A 7,500-nucleotide genomic window follows, 5' to 3' on the forward strand; every position below is an offset into this window, starting at 1 on the left:
AACACTTTGCCTCTCTGCCAGAGACTAAGTCCAATTGGTTATCCATTTCTCGTGAAAACACTCTGCCTCTCTGCCAGAGACTAAGTCCAATTGGTTAACCATTTCTCAGGAAAACACTTTGCCTCTCTGCCAGAGACTAAGTCCAATTGGTTAACCATTTCTCGTGAAAACACTTTGTCTCTCCGCCAGAGACTAAGTCCAATTGGTTAATCATTTCTCAAGGCCACAATTTGCCTGCCGTTCAGAGACCAAGTCCAATTGGTTAACCATTTCTCTTGAAATCACTTTGCCTCTCTGCCAGAGACTAAGTCCAATTGGTTAACCATTTCTCTTGAAAACACTTTGCCTCTCTGCCAGAGACGAAGTCCATTTGGTTAACCATTTCTCTTGAAAACACTTTGTCTCTCCGCCAGAGACTAAGTCCAATTGGTTAACCATTTCTCGTGAAAACACTTTGTCTCTCCGCCAGAGACTAAGTCCAATTGGTTAACCATTTCTCTGGAAAACACTTTGCCTCTCTGCCAGAGACGAAGTCCATTTGGTTAACCATTTCTCTTGAAAACACTTTGTCTCTCCGCCAGAGACTAAGTCCAATTGGTTAACCATTTCTCGTGAAAACACTTTGTCTCTCCGCCAGAGACTAAGTCCAATTGGTTAACCATTTCTCTGGAAAACACTTTGCCTCTCTGCCAGAGACTAAGTCCAATTGGTTAACCATTTCTCAGGAAAACACTTTGCCTCTCTGCCAGAGACTAAGTCCAATTGGTTAACCATTTCTCGTGAGAACACTTTGCCTCTCTGCCAGAGACTAAGTCCAATTGGTTCACCATTTCTCTTGAAAACACTTTGTCTCTCCGCCAGAGACTAAGTCCAATTGGTTAACCATTTCTCTGGAAAACACTTTGCCTCTCTGCCAGAGACTAAGTCCAATTGGTTAACCATTTCTCAGGAAAACACTTTGCCTCTCTGCCAGAGACTAAGTCCAATTGGTTAACCATTTCTCGTGAAAACACTTTGTCTCTCCGCCAGAGACTAAGTCCAATTGGTTAATCATTTCTCAAGGCCACAATTTGCCTGCCGTTCAGAGACCAAGTCCAATTGGTTAACCATTTCTCTTGAAATCACTTTGCCTCTCTGCCAGAGACTAAGTCCAATTGGTTAACCATTTCTCTTGAAAACACTTTGCCTCTCTGCCAGAGACTAAGTCCATTTGGTTAACCATTTCTCTTGAAAACACTTTGTCTCTCCGCCAGAGACTAAGTCCAATTGGTTAACCATTTCTCGTGAAAACACTTTGTCTCTCCGCCAGAGACTAAGTCCAATTGGTTAACCATTTCTCTGGAAAACACTTTGCCTCTCTGCCAGAGACTAAGTCCAATTGGTTAACCATTTCTCAGGAAAACACTTTGCCTCTCTGCCAGAGACTAAGTCCAATTGGTTAACCATTTCTCGTGAGAACACTTTGCCTCTCTGCCAGAGACTAAGTCCAATTGGTTCACCATTTCTCTTGAAAACACTTTGTCTCTCCGCCAGAGACTAAGTCCAATTGGTTAACCATTTCTCTGGAAAATACTTTGCCTCTCTGCCAGAGACTAAGTCCAATTGGTTAACCATTTCTCTTGAAAACACTTTGCCTCTCTGCCAGAGACTAAGTCCAATTGGTTAACCATTTCTCGTGAAAACACTTTGCCTCTCTGCCAGAGACTAAGTCCAATTGGTTAACCATTTCTCAGTGGCACACCGAGGGCAATCTGTAACGTCTCGCGGGCCCGGGGGCCCCTTTGCACGGCCTGCCAATGCAATCCGAGGCGCACTGTCCTTCGTTTGGTTAACCATTTCTCAGGGGCACACCGAGGGCACCCTGCACTGTCTCGCGGGCCCGGAGGCCACTTTGCACGGCCTGCCAATGCAATCCGAGGTGCTTCGCCCTTGGCCGCCTTCCCGGCCGGCTTCGGGACGTTTCGGGGGCTCTCACCGGGGCAAATCCGGTCCCCCGGGCGATTAGGAGGCCTCCCCGGGCAGGCCCGGGCTTCAGGCCGCCGCTTTTCCATCCCGGCCGAAAGAGGCGAAAAATGCCGAAAATGGCCAAAAATGGCCGCCGGCAGGGCCTGTCGGTCGGTTTGGCGGCAGCCTGGGTCGGTCCCTGCAGACCTGGAGGCTCGAGAAGGTTTTTGGCGATGTCGACCGATTCTCGATTTGCCACCTCCTACTATTCTGCAGGTACCCCGCCAACCTCCCCTGCCAACAATTCCAACCGTAAGGTCGGGCGGTAGTCCTACCGTCCAGGAGGCCCCAAAGCCCGCAAAACGCCATTTTGCCCTTTCCTCATCGGGACTTCCGAGGGGAACTCATTAACCAGCTCCAGGAGTGGCATGCCAGAAAATGCAACTTGACCCGTCGCCGGGCAGATTCGCTACTCTCTGCGGGAATACCCCCACCGGGTGCCGGGTAAAGGCCTCGGATCTGACCTCATGGACTTCCGTCTGTGCACGGATTTTGCTCTCGCGGGCCCAAGAGCCACTTTGCCCGGCCTGCCAATGCAACCCGAGGTCCATTGTCCTCATTGGTTAACCATTTCTCGTGAAAACACTTTGCCTCTCTGCCAGAGACGAAGTCCAATTGGTTAACCATTTCTCGTGAAAACACTTTGTCTCTCCGCCAGAGACTAAGTCCAATTGGTTAACCATTTCTCAGGGGCTCACCGAGGGCAATCTGTAACGTCTCGCGGGCCCGGGGGCCCCTTTGCACGGCCTGCCAATGCAATCCGAGGCGCACTGTCCTTCGTTTGGTTAACCATTTCTCAGGGGCACACCGAGGGCACCCTGCATTGTCTCGCGGGCCCGGAGGCCACTTTGCACGGCCTGCCAATGCAATCCGAGGTGCTTCGTCCTTGGCCGCCTTCCCGGCCGGCTTCGGGACGTTTCCGGGGCTCTCACCGGGGCAAATCCGGTCCCCCGGGCGATTAGGAGGCCTCCCCGGGCAGGCCCGGGCTTCAGGCCGCCGCTTTTCCATCCCGGCCGAAAGAGGCGAAAAATGCCGAAAATGGCCAAAAATGGCCGCCGGCAGGGCCTGTCGGTCGGTTTGGCGGCAGCCTGGGTCGGTCCCTGCAGACCTGGAGGCTCGAGAAGGTTTTTGGCGATGTCGACCGATTCTCGATTTGCCACCTCCTACTATTCTGCAGGTACCCCGCCAACCTCCCCTGCCGACAATTCCAACCGTAAGGTCGGGCGGTAGTCCTACCGACGAAGAGGCCCCAAAGCCCGCAAAACGCCATTTTGCCCTTTCCTCATCGGGACTTCCGAGGGGAACTCATGAACCAGCTCCAGGAGTGGCATGCCAGAAATTGCAACTTGACCCGTCGCCGGGCGCACTCGCTGCTCTTTGCGGGAATACCCCCACCGGGCGCCGGGTAAGAGCCTCGGATCTGACCTCATGGGCTTCCGTCCTCGCACGGATTTTGCTCTCCCGGGCCCAGGGGCCACTTTCCCCGGCCTTGCGAAGGCAATCGGAGGTGCTTCGCCCTCGAAACCGCCTTCCCGGCCGGCTTCGGGACGTTTCCGGGGCAAATCCGGTCCCGCGGGCGAAGGGGAGCCTTCCCCGGGCACGCCCGGGCTTCAGGCCGCCGCTTTCCGTGACCTACCGAAAGACGCGAAAAATGCCGAAAATGGCCAAAAATGGCCGCCCGGCACGGCCTCGCGGTCGGTTTGGGGGCAGCCTGGGTCGGTCCCTGCAGACCTGGAGGCTCGAGAAGGCACTTGGCGATGTCGACCGATTCTCGATTTGCCACCTCCTACTATTCTGCAGGTACCCCGCCAACCTCCCCAGCCAACAAATCGCAAATGCCGATCGGCGGGTGACCGTCCGGTAGTCATGCCGACGAAGAGGCACCTAGGCCCCGCAAACGCTTCCAAATCCGACCCCATCCCGGACCGGTTCTTTTTTAAAAAAGGCTCCCAGGATTCCGGATTTTTTCCTGCCGCACTCGGGACCACCCGACGGACACGAAACCGGGAACCTTTCCCCGGTCCGACCCTCCTCGGCCCGGCCAGCCGACGCCGAAGCGGCCGACTGGTTAATGATTTCACCCTGCTCCGACGTGACGCGTTTTCCAACCGCGCATGCGCGGCTCTGCCACCCGAACCGCCCCCTCACGTGGGGGCTCTGGGTCCGCCCCCCGGCAGCCATTTCCTCCTGCCGGTCCGTTATTTTACGCCGTTTTTCGCCCTCCAGCCCTGCCGGAATGCTGCCTGCTCGCTGGTTAACCATTTCGCTCCCTGCACTTCGGCTTCTGCCCTGCTGGGGAAGCCCGCTGCTGCCTCTAACCGTACTCACGGGCGGGCGGCTCTCCTGCGCGGCCTCCGGCCACGCCCCCTCACCTGGTTTGCTGGGAACCCGCCCCCGGCAGCCTGTTACTCGTGCCGGTTCGGTCTTATCGGCCCTTTTTGCACCTTCCCTGCCTGCTGGCATGCTTCGGCTCACCGGTCAACCGGTTCCCCGTTCTCCACTTAGACTTTTGAGCTGCGGGGCTGGTCTGCCGCGAACTGCACCCGTATTACGGGGCGGGCGGCTCTACTGCCCGTACGGCTGCCCTGCCTGTTAACTGGTTAACCGTTTCCCCGTCCACTACTTCGTCCCTGGACCTGCCGGTGTGTTCTGCAGCTAACTGCACCCGTATTACGGGGCGGGACGCTCCGCTTACCGGCCGGCTGCCATGCCTGCTTAACTGGTCAACCATTTACTCACATATACTTAGCCCCTGGAGCTGCTGGGCTGGTCGGCGACCTAACTGCACCCTTGTTGCCGGGAGGTCGGCACTAATTGCCGGCCGGCCGGCTGCCCTGCCTGCTAACTGGTAAACCCTTTACCCACATGTACTTAGCCCCTGGATACTGATGGGCTGTTCTGCACCTAACTGCACCCTGATTAGCGGGCGGGCGGCTTTAATTGCCGGCCGGCTGCTCTGCCTGCTAACTGGTTAACCATTGACCCACATGTACTTAGCCCCTGGAAACAGAGGGGCTGTTCTGCACCTAACTGCACCCTTATTAGCGGGCGGACAGGCGGCCGGCTCTAATTACCGGCCGGCCGGCTGCCCTGCCTGCTAACTGGTTAACCATTTACCCACATGTACTTAGCCCCTGGAAACTGATGGGCTGTTCTGCACCTAACTGCACCCTTATTAGCGGGCGGACAGGCGGCCGGCTCTAATTACCGGCCGGCCGGCTGCCCTGCCTGCTAACTGGTTCACCATTTACCCACATGTCCTTAGCCCCTGGAAGCTGATGGGCTGTTCTGCACCTAACTGCACCCTTATTAGCGGGCGGGCGGCTGTAATTACCGGCCGGCTGCCCTGCCTGCTAACTGGTTAACCATTTACCCACATGTACTTAGCCCCTGGAAACTGATGGGCTGTCCTGCACCTAACTGCACCCTTATTAGCGGGCGGACAGGCGGCCGGCTCTAATTACCGGCCGGCCGGCTGCCCTGCCTTGCTAGCTGGTTAACCATTTACCCACATGTACTTAGCCCCTGGAAACTGATGGGCTGTTCTGCACCTAACTGCACCCTTATTAGTGGGCGGACAGGCGGCCGGCTCTAATTACCGGCCGGCCGGCTGCCCTGCCTGCTAACTGGTTAACCATTTACCCACATGTACTTAGCCCCTGGAAACTGATGGGCTGTCCTGCACCTAACTGCACCCTGATTAGCGGGCGGGCGGCTCTAATTGCCGGCCGGCTGCTCTGCCTGCTAACTGGTTCACCATTGACCCACATGTACTTAGCCCCTGGAAACTGATGGGCTGTCCTGCACCTAACTGCACCCTTATTAGCGGGCGGACAGGCGGCCGGCTGTAATTCCCGGCCGGCTGCGCTGCCTGCTAACTGGTTAACCATTTACCCACATGTACTTAGCCCCTGGAAACTGATGGGCTGTTCTGCAACTCACTGCACCCTTACTGGCGGGCGGACAGGCGGCCGGCTCTAATTACCGGCCGGCCGGCTGCCCTGCCTTGCTAACTGGTTAACCATTTACCCACATGTACTTAGCCCCTGGAAACTGATGGGCTGTTCTGCACCTAACTGCACCCTTATTAGCGGGCGGGCGGCTGTAATTACCGGCCGGCTGCCCTGCCTGCTAACTGGTTAACCTTTTACCCACATGTACTTAGCCCCTGGAAACTGATGGGCTGTTCTGCACCTAACTGCACCCTTACTAGCGGGCGGACAGGCGGCCGGCTCTAATTACCGGCCGGCCGGCTGCCCTGCCTTGCTAACTGGTTAACCATTTACCCACATGTACTTAGCCCCTGGAAACTGATGGGCTGTCCTGCACCTAACTGCACCCTTACTAGCGGGCGGGCGGCTGTAATTAGCGGCCGGCTGCCCTGCCTGCTAACTGGTTCATCATTTACCCACATGTACTTAGCCCCTGGAGCTGCTGGGCTGGTCGGCACCTAACTGCAGCCCTATGGCCGGGAGGTCGGCTCTAATTACCGGCCGGCCGGCTGCCCTGCCTGCTAACTGGTTAACCATTTACCCACATGTACTTAGCCCCTGGAGCTGATGGGCTGTTCTGCACCTAACTGCACCCTGATGAGCGGGCGGGCGGCTCCAATTACCGGCCGGCTGCCCTGCCTGCTAACTGGTTAATCCTTTACCCACATGAACTTAGCCCCAGGAGCTGCTGGGCTGGTCGGCACCTAACTGCAGCCCTATGGCCGGGCGGGCGGCCTCAATTACCGGCCGGCTGCCCTGCCTGCTAACTGGTTAACCATTTACCCACATGTACTTAGCCCCTGGAGCTGATGGGCTGTTCTGCACCGAACTGCACCCTGATTAGCGGGCGGGCGGCTCTAATTGCCGGCCGGCTGCCCTGCCTGCTAACTGGTTAACCATTTACCCGCATGTACTTAGCCCCTGGAGCTGCTGGGCTGGCCGGCACCTAACTGCACCCTTATCACCGGGCGGGCGGCTCTAATTACCGGCCGGCCGGCTGCCCTGCCTGCTAACTGGTTCACCATTTACCCACATGTACTTAGCCCCTGGAGCTGCTGGGCTGGCCGGCACCTAACTGCACCCTTATCACCGGGCGGGCGGCTCTAATTACCGGCCGGCCGGCTGCCCTGCCTGCTAACTGGTTAACCATTTACCCAAATGTACTTAGCCCCTGGAAAATGATGGGCTGTTCTGCACCTATCTGCACCCTGATTAGCGGGCGGGCGGCTCTAATTGCCGGCCGGCTGCTCTGCCTGCTGACTGGTTAACCATTTACCCACATGTACTTAGCCCCTGGAGCTGCTGGGCCTGTCGGCACCTAACTGCACCCTTATCACCGGGCGGGTGGCTCTATTTACCGGCCGGCTGCCCTGCCTGCTAACTGGTTAATCATTTACCCACATGTACTTAGCCCCAGGAGCTGCTGGGCAGGTCGGCACCTAACTGCAGCCCTATGGCCCGGCGGGCGGCCTCAATTACCGGCCGGCTTCCCTGCCTGCTAACT

This window comes from Cetorhinus maximus, unplaced genomic scaffold (assembly GCF_964194155.1).
Source record: "Cetorhinus maximus unplaced genomic scaffold, sCetMax3.hap1.1 HAP1_SCAFFOLD_1139, whole genome shotgun sequence".
Taxonomy (NCBI): domain Eukaryota; kingdom Metazoa; phylum Chordata; class Chondrichthyes; order Lamniformes; family Cetorhinidae; genus Cetorhinus; species Cetorhinus maximus.